General features: G+C 43.1%; 1 protein-coding gene across 1 annotated transcript in view; it reads right to left on the bottom strand.

Moving 5' to 3' along the window:
* The window catches only part of LOC109548554 (uncharacterized), a 267207-nt gene that overhangs the window by 94998 nt on the left and 157442 nt on the right, over nt 1-14767 (bottom strand). The window contains exons 5-7 of the mRNA XM_073809761.1: nt 9281-13748; nt 8997-9189; nt 743-848 (exon numbers count right to left, since the gene is read on the bottom strand). The gene's annotated coding sequence lies outside the window, so the exon portion shown is untranslated. The remainder of the gene's footprint in view (nt 1-742; nt 849-8996; nt 9190-9280; nt 13749-14767) is intronic.

The raw sequence follows: 14767 nt of genomic DNA, 5'->3' as shown, positions 1-14767 counted from the left end.
TACCAACCACTGAATGTCTCCCTCAATCATGATCGATTTGATAGTTTCTTTTTATCTTCTATCAATTCTTGTCTTTTGTATTTTGAAGATTTGTTACTGAGTACATACAGGGTCCTGGTGAATTCAATACTTTTAAAAATATGGGGCTTCCCTGCTGGTGCAGTGGGTAAGAATCTGCCTGCCAATGCAGGGGACGTGGGTTCGAGCCCTGGTCCGGGAAGATCCCACATGCCACGGAGCAACCAAGCCTGTGCACCACAACTACTGAGCCTGCGCTCTAGAGCCTGTGAGCCACAGTTACTGAAGCCCGTGCATCTAGAGCCCATGCTCCGCAACAAGGGAAGCCACTGCAAGCCCGCGCATCTCAACGAAGAGTAGCCCTCGCTCGCCGCAACTAGAGAAAGGCTGCACGCAGCAACAAAGACCCAAGGCGGCCAAAAACAAATAAATAAATTAATTAAAATAAAAAATATGTACTAATACTCATTATCTATAGTAATGCCTTTTACCTAAGGTCTGTTTTATCTGGTGCTATTATACTAGCTATCTTTTGGATACCATCTGCCTGTTGTTCCTCAGATTTGTTCTCCCCTCTCTTATGACATGACTTTTCCTCTCTCCCATTTTTAGCTGGAGCCTTGATCTCCTGAGTAAAAACTCAGCAGCTAGGTGTGGCCATGTGACTAATTTCCGGCCAACGAGATGAAAATTTTGGGTTGTTTGACAGCTTTCAAGAACCTACCTTAAGAGGAAGTGCAGGATGTGCCATTTCTTCTTCTTCATCCTTCCTTTATCCTGAATCCTGGAATGCAGATGCTGCCATCTGGGACCATCTGAGACAAGGCTACCTATTGTGAACCAAAAGATAGAAAGAGCCAGAGGCACCCACATAAGGCTAGTTGCTCTCAGGTATTAGTTAACCATTGACAAATCAGTCCATGAGTCCTCAACAGTAAATATGGCCAACAGTTTGAAGGTCAAGCCACAGCTGGTCCATCTCCATGGGCCGATGGCCTGCTTTCCACTCAAAGCCAATGGACCAGACAGAAAGCTCTGGTCCCAGAATCCTCCCTGGGGAACATCAGGCCTGTCTAGTGTCACTGCCCATGTTAGATAGCTCCCAGATGGCATCAGGGCCCTGATGCCCATGAGGTTAGGAATCTGCACAATTCATCCTTCCTGCATTCCTCAAATCTGGTCCAAGCACAACTTTAATTTTCCAGCAATGTTTGAAGCCTAACATTCTTGACTAAAGCAGAAAATAGGCAAGCAAAATGTCCACTAATAGTTTTAAAATGTGTTCCCTTGGCTTCCTACTAAATTCTGTTCCAAGTGTATCTTATCACTGACATTCTAAAATTTTAAAATTAGCTATATAGGGCTTCCCTGGTGGCGCAGTGGTTGAGAGTCCGCTTGCTGATGCAGGGGACACGAGTTCATGCCCCAGTCCGGGAAGATCCCACATGCCGCGGAGCGGCTGGGCCCGTGAGCCATGGCCGCTGAGCCTGTGCATCCGGAGCCTGTGCTCCACAATGGGAGAGGCCACAACAGTGAGAGGCCCACGTACCTCAAAAAAAAAAAAATTAGCTATACAGTTTCGCTATATACCCTGCTAATATTGAGCTGAATTGGATTCAGAGATGAGTAGTATAGATACACTGAGTTCATAAAATCTTGCTTCCTAAGTTTCCTGGACAGCTGCTTAAAAATTTAGGTCTGGTCTAACGGTCCTCTAATGGGTAAGTTTTTTCTTTCTTTCATAAGTAGAGAAATAAGGAATTCTGCTAAATTGAAATATAATTTTCTTATACTAATTGCTATAAGTAAAGGGCTACCATTTCTATGACTCTGCCCATGCTCAAAGTCTCTGTGGTGACACCCTGAAAGATTAATAATCTTCTGAAATAATTAGCAAATTAGCTATTTCCTTGTTTCCTTCTCTTGAGGAAAAAAAGTTGAGGCTGATGAAGTTTCCTGTTCCAGTGTCCGAAGGTGTGTGCTTGTAGACAGCACCCTCTCATCACACCTGTGGCTCTCAGGTTTGGGTGTGCATCTGCATTCCCTGGGACGTGGGTTCCCATACCACACTCCTCTAGATTCCCAAAACATACTCCTGTAGATTCAGGAGGCTTAGAGAAGGGTTCAGGTATCTGTATTTTTATTAAGTCCCCAGAAGCTTGTAATGCCTTCCAAGATGAAAAACCAGTGCATTTTCTTCCTGGATTATTCATGCTTCCTCCTTGTCAAGATAGGGAAGGGCAGGAGGGCATGGGGCTGCCACACCAGGTAAGTTCTCCAGGGCTGGTCTGGTGGGTGATAACTGTCATCCTACAGGGGATACCAAAACCAGGGGAGAGGGAAGAACAGCTCAAGTTCACCAAGCTGATAAGAAATCGCCCAACCTGCTGCCAGCACCAATGAGGCCATGACTGGGAAGTCAGGAATCCAGTGGAAGCTAAGAAGCAAAAGCATGGGTCCAAGGGAGAGGCCAGGGCCACTGTGAAGGTCAAGTGTTGTCTTCTACTTGTGGCTAGGGTACAGGTGGGGCAGCTACACCTTAAGCATCAGCATTGTCTTATAGCTGGAGCAGACTCAATCAATCTGTGATTTTTCCAGGAATTATTGACTGAGAAACTGGTGGAGAGAGGAGCTGCCTGAACATAACTACTTGATCTGCTATTGGGTAGGCCAGCTCCTTAAGAGGTAATACTTTGGGACCCTGAAAACAGAAGCAGAGGTTGGAATCCTGACTCTGCCATCACCACGCTGTGACCTTGGACAGGCCAAAGTCATCTCCCCAGGGCTGACCAAGTCAGCCCTTGGTCAGTGTTGGTACATTTGAGAGCAGACTCCTCGTGGTTTTGCTTTTTATATTTTTGTGATTCATCACCAAGCTTTAAATACAGTTAGTACCCAAAAAATACCCGTTGAATGAGCAGATTCTAAAAATAATCAAAAGAAAGTAATCAATGTGATGTGATCCATTGATAAACAGCAGGCTTGTCCTGTCTCTGAAACTTAACTCAGCCGTGCTCAGCAAGGCAAGATTTCGAGGCAAATGGATAAATAACGGTGGTAAGGACCTAAAGACTATTTAGCGAACAAATGAATGATTCAATGAATGGACTTTTAAAACTAAATTAATGTGTAGACATTCAGTCACAGGATGCTAAGTACCCACATGAAAAATGACGCCAAAAGAGTATGTTTGCTATTAAAAGTCAATTAACTATTTCAGTAAATCCAAATATCTGGATATCTGGGTTAAGTTCATCAAATGACTGATTCTTGACTGAATTTTTCATTTTAATTGAGTCTCTTTTGAGATGGTGTAGCCTGAGTCACTCTTGAGGACACAGTGAAGGAGAAATGCGAGGAGGCATCATGCCCATGGGTAGCCTTGGACTGTCTCGTGAGTTCAAGTTGCAAAGAGAATTTCAGTGTCACCACAGTCATTGCAGGTTCACAGTGAAGGGATCATTTCAGAGTTTCTATTTTTAGATTCCATCATAGTAAAATAGGGCTTTGAAGTTTTCCAAGACCTTTATCTCATAGTTTTTAATTAAGGAGAACTGCATTATCACTGAAGTATATAATCTTCTCGGAGCTATAAAGTCCAGCTGATGGCCAATTACATTTTAATCTGTTTAATGAAATTTCCTAATAAAATATCTGATCAATGAATATTTGTATTGTGCACGCTTTACACTAATACATGGTGACATAAATGCCTAGTCAGAGATGCGTGTGTGCTTGCATACATCAATACTGTTCAGGCTTTTCAGCCTTATAGATTTATACCCAATTTGCTTTCAATGTTTCCTGCATTTTTTGAGCAAAATCCCTTGTTCAGTTTAAATTTCTAATATTCAAATTTATATCTAGATGTTGGTAACCAGAGGGAAATTATTTAGCCACCGCTATGTATTTTACATGCAGATTTTTATGGAGTTGCACTAAACCAACCATTGCAATATATGGTGTGCCAATTTGTTGCTGGTTTTTTTTTCAGTATATTAACTACAGAATTGTAAAATGAAAGAGGCGAGAATTTCTCACCCCAGTCCATGAGTTGTATGTGGCAGTTCAAAAAGCCCAGGAGTTCTGCCAGCAACTCAACTGAATCCGAACATTTCTCTCCTTAGGATGCTACATTTTGTGCAGTGTTTTTCTCTAACCCTGGGAAGGGACGATTAAATAAATAATGAATAAACATGTCTCATTGAAGGGACTTTGACGTTTCATCTAAGTTTACACGTTAATTAAGATTGTTCTAGTCCCCCCCAAAGGGTATTTTTTTTCTTTTGAGCAACTAGACTGAAATATAGTATAAAAGCGTATGAACACTCTGTTAAATGCACAGATTTAACCCAGCCGTTTTGCTTCTAATCATTATTAATTGCCTCCAGTGGTGGACATTAATTTCCCTATTGCAGCAACATGCATCTTGAGCTTGGGCATATCCTAATACATCAAACGGGACAGGTGATATAATTCAGTTGGTCACAGCTGGAAAGGAGACAGCCACCCACATGCAGGCAGTCTGTCAACCTTAGTTACACTGCAGACACCACCACAGCCTCCGAAACAACGTTGTACATTTATCTCTGGGGATAACGTTACATGAAGTATGGCCGCTTGGTTCATCCTATTTAATCTGTTATTGTCTTAGCGACTACAAGAATCAAACAGTTGAAACTCAAAACTCTGAATTTGTTCCTAGCCATTGGAGGGGGAGAAAATGGAGACAAATGGTCAAACTCATGGTTCCGATGAAGTGATAAGTGCTTGGTTCAGTGTGGATTATATCTGAAGATAGATGTCATCACAGGAGGTAGGGTGAGCCGCTAGTAATGTTTACTGTGATGTGATTTCAGGGTCCTGCCCTGCTCCGTGGACCTTTAGGAGATCTTGACAAGTTGCTCATAGTACCTTGTGTTTATACAAGACTGGCTCTTTGGAACGAAGTTATTAGCTTTGTTATCCTCAAAGATTAGCTCAAAGCTTCTCAGTGGTAACACAGAAAAAAGAGGTAGGGTGGGTATTAGAGTCGATTGGCTGAGAGAAATGAGACGATGATGAGGCTGTGTTGAATTATGAGCCAACATCAAAGCTGCAACTAGGACTCAAGGCCAAATGTTGGCCCTTGAGTCTGGCTCTCCCTGAAGAGGTACTTCCTCTTCCTCTGCAGGATTCATTCTAAGTAAGAGAAATGCAAATCAAAACCACAATGAGATATCATCTCACACCCATTAGGATGGCCACTATCAGTAAGTGTTGGCAAGGATGTGGAGAAATCGGAACACTTGAGCACTGCTGGTGGGAATGTAAAATGGTGCAGCCGCTACGGCGAACAATATGGTAGTCCCTCAAAAAATTAAAAATAGAGCTACCATATATACAGCAATTCCACTTCTAGGTACATATCTGAAAGAATTGAGAGCAGGATCTCTAAGAGATATTTATACATCTATGTTCAAAGCAGCGTTATTTACAGTAGCCAGGAGCCGGAAGCAACCAAATGTCCATCGACAGACGAATGAATAAAGAAAACGTGGTACTATATAAATACAATGGAATACTACAGCCTTTAAATACGCAGCCTTTAAAAGGAAGGAAATCCTGTCACAGGCTACAACATGGATGAGCCTTGAAGACGTTATGCTAAGCAAAAGAAGTCAGCTGCAAAAGGACGAATGCTGAATGCTTCCCCTCATATGAAGTATCTAAAGTCAAAGTCATAGAAACAGAAAGTACAAAGGGTAGGGAAGGGGAATGGGAATTCCTGTTCAGTGGGTATAGAGTTTCAGTTTTGCAAGATGAAAACATTCTAGAGATCTTTTGCACAGCATCATGAATGTAACTTGCTACTAAACTGTACACTTAAAATGGTTAAGATGGTAAATTTAATGTTATGTGGTTTTCACCACAATACAAAATACATATAGACAGATATATAAATCGAGAAGTCTAGAGGAATACCCACACAGTGTTTACAGTGTTAGAATTATGGGAATATTTTCTAATTTTTTTGTTCTCATATACCTATATTTGTAATTTTTCTCTACAATGATATATATTGGAATTCTGTCCAGAAGTTAGTTTATCATAGTAACTACCTTTTCTAAAAATAGCTCCAGGCCCACAGGTGTCTTGCCCAAGGACACAGAGAGTCAGCAGCAAACCAGGAGGAATGTTGAGTCATTTGCTCACCCAGCAAGGTGGGTAAACACGCAAGTATGCTCCTGTCTTGCTCCACATCCAGGGACGTAAATTATTTCACAGTAGGATTCGCTGGACATTCTCTACCAAGGCATTCTTAGGATTTTCTTTACCACCACCCAGCGCCCCATCTGCCCAGAGTCAGCTCAAGTAAAACCTCCCAGTGGGATGCCGCTCATCACGGAACTTCCTCTCATCTCTCTTTTTGCATTTACCATATCCTGCCTTGTTAATAGTTCTTTGTGAACCTGTTTTCTCTTTCTCATTAGATGATAAACTCTTTGAGGGTAAGATCCATGTTTGCTGCATTTGTGTATCTCCAAACACAGTGTCTACTCATGGCGACCCCTGGAGGGGTAGCCGCTAAATGAATGACAATGAATGAACAAATCAGTGAGTGAATCAATGAATGACATGATCACTGAACTCTCAATGAGCAAATCAACAAATCAAGTCAGCTAGGACAAAATTTTTCCCACGAGTTCTGGATTGGTTCTTATTTTATCCAAAGCAGCAATCCTTATCCTCAAAACTTCTTTTTGATCAAGGAATTTTTATTCTTTGTACTTAATAAGAATTATAAAAAGAATTATAGTAATAATTATAACTATGTCATCTCAGCCCCACATTTTAAATAATATGAATCCATTTTTACCTCAATAAAGGCAAATTTTCATTGTTAAATTTGCTTTAGCAGGGAATCTCAGAGTTTTATACAAAGACAGGATATATGCTTTATAAAAATGGTTTTATCATGTCTCCAACCTGGTCCCTGGGGAAAAGTTACAGGTGGGTCCTATTTTGTATATTAGAGATGTCTTTTTGTGTAAATAAATTTTTCATAAATCAAATTATAGTTGGGATATCATAGGGGCACCATTATTTCAATGGAACTTTCCAGAAGGGTTCTATAAAAACAAGCTTTGCAAAGCAAGTAACCAGACATCATTTGTACTGTTTGTAAACTTTGCTATATAAGATTTTCTAAAAGTGCAGCATGAGGTTTTATCCAATGGTTTTGGCATTAGGTTAAAAAAAAGGTAGCAAAATACATTCGCAGCCTCTGCGCGTAAGGCGTACATAAGTCTAACCACCACAAAGAATCAGGATTCTGTAAGACAGATCCCAGGCTTGCGGTGACTGTCACTCTTTCCTTGCTTTCATCTCCCCCGCCTTTCCAGAGGAGATTCTTGCAGGATCCAGGCCTGAGCACCGCTTTCTTCCAGGGCTTCCACCACAGCTGTTTATTTTTCTCTCATTCTGTTTTCTCTTGGAAGACTCTGAACTCCCCCTGAAAAGCCGGCCTCAAACGTCTTTGTCAACTTTAACTAGAGGGCCTGGCTGGCTTTTGCAAGAGTCCCTCCCTGCAAGATTCACTGTCCCTTGCCTGCCTGCGAGGAGGTCTGGCCACGATGCTTGGACTGCTTTTCACTCACACGGAGGTGAGATTCGCAGCCAGGCGGGCGATGATGGGCTTCAGATGGCAGATAGGCCGTGTGCCGCCAGCACCGCCTCAGACGTGGAGCTCCTCTGGGGTTGCTGTCAGGGACTCACACAGGACATTTTTGTTATCTAGGCAGAATGTGTGTCTGGGTTAAACTGTCAGTGTCACCGTGTCAGCGAGTTCTCTGCTGAGCCCGAGACAGGCCTTCCCTATCAGTGATGGCTACAGCAGGCTGGGATCAGCTGCCTCTCCAAGCAGCCTGCTTTTTGCAGCATCACAGGCAGCCGCCAGGAGTGGGATCAGCATTCTCTCTGAGTTTGCAAGGGAACAAAGACTACTCCGAAAGACTCACGTGGAGGAAAAAGCATGATAAGATGTTCTGTGACTACAGAGACGCCTTTTGCAACCACGTACAGTCATGCTGTTAATTAAAAGAGTTAAACTTGGAAGTTAGACTTTGATGCAATGTGTTGTTTCCATTCTTGGAAATACAGTCACGAGGAGCTAATAAATAATCCATGAATGCTCATCTTTTTAAGTCATTTCAAAGGGATGAAGTCGGCCTGGATAATTGTAAATGCAATGGCTCAAGCCCAACTCCATTAAAATGGAAAGGTGTGAACTGATTAGACACTCAGCTGCTTTTGATAGAAGTCTTAAATTCAAATGCCACATCATTTGTTTTTAGCAAATGGAGTAATTACAATAATATTTTCTTCATTTTTAAGGTCAGATCTCCTAAAGTCTACGTGCCTGTGCCTTATTTAAATGCAGCCATAATAATTTTCCCTCCATTTGTTAATTAAATGTGTAGGTAGCTTAAAGGTAACATCCACCCTTATTTTCTCTGGAGGGGAAATAAATAAATATTCCAGGTGTCTAGCTCCAAGTTTGGAGGGGAGAGTTATAATGCTATTTCATTTCAGATATTATTAGTGAAATGGAAATTAACCTGATTTTCCACCCTAGTAACCCTATTCTTGCTGAGAAAGATAGCTTTTGTTTAAAGCGAAGGTGTTTTCCTCCTGCTGTAGCTTCTCAAACCTATTGTGATCTGAATTTTTTTTTAATTGATAAAGGATTCATTAAGTGGTGAAGTCAATACTTTTTAATATTCTTGTAGCATCAATGCCCAAAGCAAATTTTGTAAATACTTACCTCTTGTGGGAATTGCAGTATGTTAACAAATATGTATTTTTCTAGGATTTTGATAAATACCCGAGAAGTTTTTTATAAGGGAAAACTAAACAAGATTTTATTGTTTCAACTGGGCCTGGCATTTTAAATGAGCCCCCCAAAACCACAAAAAACAAAACTGATCTCTGCTTACTATAAATTAAAAGGTTTCCTTTTGCCTCCTTCCTCCTGGCTGTCGGGGAGTTAAGCTCCGGAAGTCAGTCGCTGTACAGAAGTGATGAAACCGGAAGCAATCAATTTGCTCAGGAAGGGCAAGTCTGGTTACAACTGGGTCCAGAAATCTCCAGATGCGCCCCTCTTCTGTACTGTCAAAATATTTAAATTTCCTGCAAGCAAGCAGTTGGTCAGTCTACTTTCAGGATTGTAGCAAAACAAAAGAATTAATAAAAGGATTCAACAAAACCAGGTAATACAGACCAGAAAGGAAACCATCGATTCAGCTGGCTTGGTCCCTGGGCAGAGTTCTAACCAGGTCTAGCAGGATTCCTGGAGTGTCCCTTCCAAAATATCTATTTGCAGCGATTCTGATTCCAGGGTCCACGGGAGCCAGGTGTCTGTCCTCTGGTGATGATGGTGTGCAACGCTGGGGAGGGATCACTCAAGTTTTATTATTCATCTGTTTATGTACTAGAAAGAAAATGTAGGGCTGAGGGTGGGGGTGAAGAATACACTTGGAAATATTTAACCCATGCTAACAAAAGCTGGAGAGAGGCAGCTCTGTGACAGACATGGCCCCCGACCCCGAGAGTGGGTCTGTGTTCGAGTCCTCCCCATCTTAGCTGGGCAAACTTGGACCCTCAATTTATCTTCTCCAAGATTCAGCTTTCTCATATGTAAAACAGGACAATCTATTACCTCCTTCATTAAATTTAGGAGAATTAAATGAGTTAACAAATGTAAAATGAAGGCAATTAACAATGTTTAGTACATAGTGAGTGCTAAGCCATTATTATTTATAGATCTGTAGACCTCCTTAAAAAAACAAGGTCTACAGAACTGGAAAGGATTTTAAAGGTGTTCAAATCCAGCCCTCCCTCCAGCATCTCACGCACATCCCATTGGAAACTTGAATGTGTTGGCTTATTGATTATGGAAGACATGTTTAGACAGCAGGGAGAGAAGACTAGCTTGAGGAAAGGCTTGGAGATAACCTTGACAAAGAATTTTGAATGTCACTGTAATCAACAAGGGAACTGGTTAAGGTAAAGTTTCCTTCATGGGTGTTACATGTTCCAAGCATCAATTTGAGACCTGACCTGACTGCTGGGCGTAGAACACATGGAAAGGTAGTACGTAGCAGGGGTGTGAGGTCAGGTGGCCTTGACCTGGGAAGGAGGTGGGGGTCGGCAGTGAGACTAGAAGGAAAGAGCGAGGTGTGAGGGTGACTCTGAAGTTTAAAGAACAAGTTGAAGGGCTGGAGGGTGAGACAGAATGTGGGATTGAGGGTTCTGTGTTTTGAGTCCAAAGAGAATTTTGTGCAGGCCCTGGTGATGAAAATTTCTGCCGGAATTTTTAAGGTTGTGCTCTCCTTTTAGTTTTGTAATAATTTGATTGTACTCATCTGTGTTCCACAGGCAGGATATTTATTACCTCTGTGTAGGTTCACATAACTGAATTTTGTATGTATGGGAGTGTAATAAGAAGCAGCTGGTGTTTATTGAATACTCACTGTGTGTGTGCCAGGTACCAAATTAACTTCCTTAGTTCTCACAGCAACCCTGAGAGGTGGATACTATCCTTTTCCCCATTTCACAGATGGGGAAACTAAGGCACTGAGAGGTCAAATGGCTTTTTGAAAGCTACTCACTGAGTAAGTGGGGAAGCGGGGATTTGAGCCCAGGCAGCATGCCTCCAGAAATCTGGTCCTCGACCCCTGGGAAGGGATGAACACTACGCAATCTTCCCAAGGTCACAGCTGAATGGTGATCACATTGGGATTCAAACCCAGGTCAGATGCCAAAGCCCAGGCTCTTTCCTTGATTCCCCAGCCGACCCCAGAGACGACATTAGCAATTCAAAGACCAGGTTCAATCACTGCTTGGGGGTAAAAGTTGTCCAGGGTTCAGAGAAGCAATTTTGCAGTGAACCAGGGTGACACTAAGCAGAGTTTTCTCTTCCTAGAATATAAAACTTGTATGAAAGGAGGCACTTTCAAAAAAGATTTTTCTTAGATTTTCTTTGCACATTAAGTTGATAATTACATATAGGAGTTGATAATTACAAAAGGAGGGCACTGATAAACACCAAACCATTGTCTTGCAGGGGGATTGGGTGGGGTGGGTGAGAATGAGAGCCTTTTGGAGTTTGGGTCATGTAAAAGGGAATTTTTCACATTTTCCCCTATGTCCGTACTATATCGTTTGAATCTTTTATAATGATATTGTATTCATGTATTAATTTTCAAATTTAAAAATGAATTTTAAAAAATATATAGAAACAGAAACTTCAGGTTTTTAGGCAGAAATAAGGAAGTCCTAGTTATCCAATACTATAAACATATTTTTACAATTAGTGTTATGCAGGCAAGGAAATAATTCCAGTGTAACTAAATAGTATCTATGTATGTCTGTGTGTGTCCACAGATACACATGGGCAGGGCACCTCACCAGGATGGCAGGCCGCAGCTGTATATAGCAGGGCAACTAATTATCCCTCAGTCACTAAAGGAAGAATTTCACAAAACCTTTATAGATTCCAGGAAGCAAATCTGCAAAACTTGGTAAATGTAGAAGAAATGATCCAGTATTGAGATAAGGCATCTAACCTTAAAAGATTTTTTGAAAAAAGGCAACCAACAGTTAAGTGCCCACTGTCTATTGCCGGGTTTCTCCTGGCTGCACCCCACAACTTCACACCTCTAGTAACAGGGCTCCCCTGATATGCCGAGGCATGACAGAGTTTCCAATTGAAACTCACTTGTAATTTATTGTTCTTCTCACATCAGTTTGCAAGGAAGGGAGCACAGCAGAGAGACATGCATCCTGTACGCCCAAGACAGTCTGGTTGATCTCTTCTGTTCTACCTATTATTAATAGCACCCTCCCACCTTCACTCAGTATCTGATTTTGATTGATCAGCCATATGGTCATTGTAGGCTAGAGCAAAGCCTGTATCTTGCCAGGTCCAAAGGAGAGAGCAGCCCATTCGTCCTTGTGCACAGCAGCCGTGGTGCCTTCCTGGTCTTGCTGTCTCTGAGCAGTCCTCTTATCTCAACTTGGGTCCCCTGTCTTTTCCATCCCTCCTTCCATTTCCTTTGCTTAAAGCTAAAACCAGCTTTACTAGTCCCAGAATCCCACCTCTCCCCGTTGACCTTCTCAAGGCCATTGAAGCTTCACACTGTAGCTCCAGCTTTAGGTGAGTTCCCAGATGAAGGGGAGAGAGGAACTGAGGTCCCAGGACACCACAGCAACATCTGACAAGTTAAGCTACTTCCTAGAGTGGGAATGAAACTAAGGGTGTGGAGAAGACATTAGACCTACCTTTGATACCAACGTACCACGCAAATAAGCAGTTATGGGCTTGGAATCTGATAAATTTAAAAAAAAAAGAAAACAAAACACACATGCATGTACAACTCTCCCTCTCTCTCTCTCTCTCTCTCTCTCTCTCTCTCTCTCTCTCTCTCTCACACACACACACACACACACACACACACACACACACACACACACAGGAAGACATGCTTTTAGAATGGTAAGTGCTTCCAAAAAATAAAAAGACTGGGCATCGCTCTGGGGTTTCTCTGGGAGGCAGCATCTGCTGTGGGTAGGACCTCCAGCTCGGGATTCAGACACATCTTAGCTTACAGTCCAGCTCAGCCATTTACTAACTATGTCGGCCAGTTTTATTATCTGTACAATGGGAATAATAAAAGCATCAAAGCATTGTTTTGAAGTTTTGAAGATTAATATGATCGTGGGGTTAAAGTAACCACAGTAATGAGTCAATAAATGTTAGCGAGTATTGCTGCTATTATAGATACACTACTGACAATGTCATGATAAAGAGACATTGTGACCTTATCAAAATATGTTACTGGAGCATAGTACATGCTGCATAAATGTTAACTGTTATTATTATTACAATGGTTAGTTCAGCCTGTGTAACAATCTATCATTACAATGGCAAGAAATTGCCAATCTGATTCTTGACAGCGGGTTTGCCATCCTTTGCTGCCACCTTGGTTTCCTCTCGTGTGAGGGCTGCTGAATACCGGCGTTATGTCAAATCTGGTATTTCCGGTGGCGTCTCCAAGGCTCCCCACCCAGCCGCAAATATACAAGAAGCCTCGTAGTCAATGCCTTCACTACAATTCTCCAGAATTCTCCTAGCCCGGCCTGCAAAATTTCCAGTAGAGTTTCTGATCTAAAATGAGAGGCAAGGTAGGTCATGGGGTACTTTAACCCTAAGGAGGTTTTCCCCACTGGCCATTTTTACAGCATCATACTTAAGGAGGACCCTTTCTGAGGGCAATTATTCTGTTTGTTTCACAGTTTGGTGGCACAAACAGTAGTGTTTTTCTATTGAAAAATGAAGGCTCTAAAATTAGATGGTGGCCGTAAATTTTTTATGGGTGCCCTGCACCGTTCATACCCTCGCTTTACCTCCTGTGCTCCACTCAGCTGGGACGGCTCCAAGCTGCCAACCTGATTTGCGGTCAGTTCTACTCGCTGAGAAGCAGCGGCCGATGGCACTGAACGCTGGGCAGGGCAGGAGACCCAGGCCCCTTTACAGGCATCATCTCCAGCTGCGTCCACCGTCATGCGGAAGCCCTTCTCTCTTGGCCTCCTTAGACCCCAGCTGCCTGGGGTCAAGTCCAGCTCTCCACTTTCCAGCTGTGTCACCCTGGATAATGGCTTGACCTCTGTGAGCCGCTGTTCCTCACCTGTAAAGTGAGAATAACAATGAGACTCGCCTCCCACGGTGCTGAAAATGAAATGAGATCGTATTCGAGAAAGCTCTAGGCATCCACAGTGATTCCTCCTAAGCGCCCACTTTATCATGGAGCAGACTGGCATTTCCTGAGCACCTGTTCTGTGTCACCCCCGTGCCAGGTGCTTACTTGGGCTACCTCGTTGAAGCTCTGCCACCCTGAAGGGCAGCCACTGTCATCCCGCGTACGTGTGAGGGAACGAGTTTCAGGGGTAAGGTCCCCTCTCTTTGTACCCACAGGGGATGAGAGTGCAACACCAACTCGGCCTGTCTGATTTCAGGGTCTTACTTCTCCTACCACACCCACCATGCAGAGGCTTCATAAATAGCACATCTCTGGTGGGGCTCAGGGCCTGTAGACAGTGACCTTTGCTTGGCTGTGGGTCCTTTCCCACGAGCAGCCCTGCAGGGTCTGCCTCAGGCTCTGTGGTTCCGTGCAGCCATTTGCTAAGCAGGATGTGAGGTGTGGGGCGTTCGCTTACCAGCCTGGCTTATCTGCTTTGGGGCAGGGCCTTCCTGGCTCTGGCCTTGTGGGTTCATGATTTGGCATAATTACGGTGACCACAATGACACCAGTGGCTTTGCTGAGGAGCCTCCCAGGCCAGGAGCCTGAGAGGAAGCAGGATGGGGCCTTGGTTTAGATTTCAAAGGCTGGAGATAAAGGGGTGTGTTCCCCAGCTTCCCACCTGGTTCTATCTCAGAAAGGCAGCTCTTGATTCTTTTGGTTCTCCCATTATTTCACGAACTGAAAACTGAAAGAAAATGATTTTTCCCTCTATCAAACCTGTTTCACTCTCTATTACAAATGACAGTTCTAGGGACTGTCGTCCAGTTACTGTTTTCCACCTGTATAGGTCAGCTGCTGGTGGGCTTCCTGGCAGCCACTCCCTCCTCTTCTGTCCCCATCTGAATTTTCCTCTGTGGCGTCACTGCTTCTCTTCTCTCAGCCCTTGAGCTTCGGGTAGCACCGCT

Source organism: Tursiops truncatus, chromosome 9 (assembly GCF_011762595.2).
Source record: "Tursiops truncatus isolate mTurTru1 chromosome 9, mTurTru1.mat.Y, whole genome shotgun sequence".
In the NCBI taxonomy this organism is placed as follows: Eukaryota; Metazoa; Chordata; class Mammalia; order Artiodactyla; family Delphinidae; genus Tursiops; species Tursiops truncatus.
This window is presented reverse-complemented; position numbering and strand designations above follow the sequence as displayed.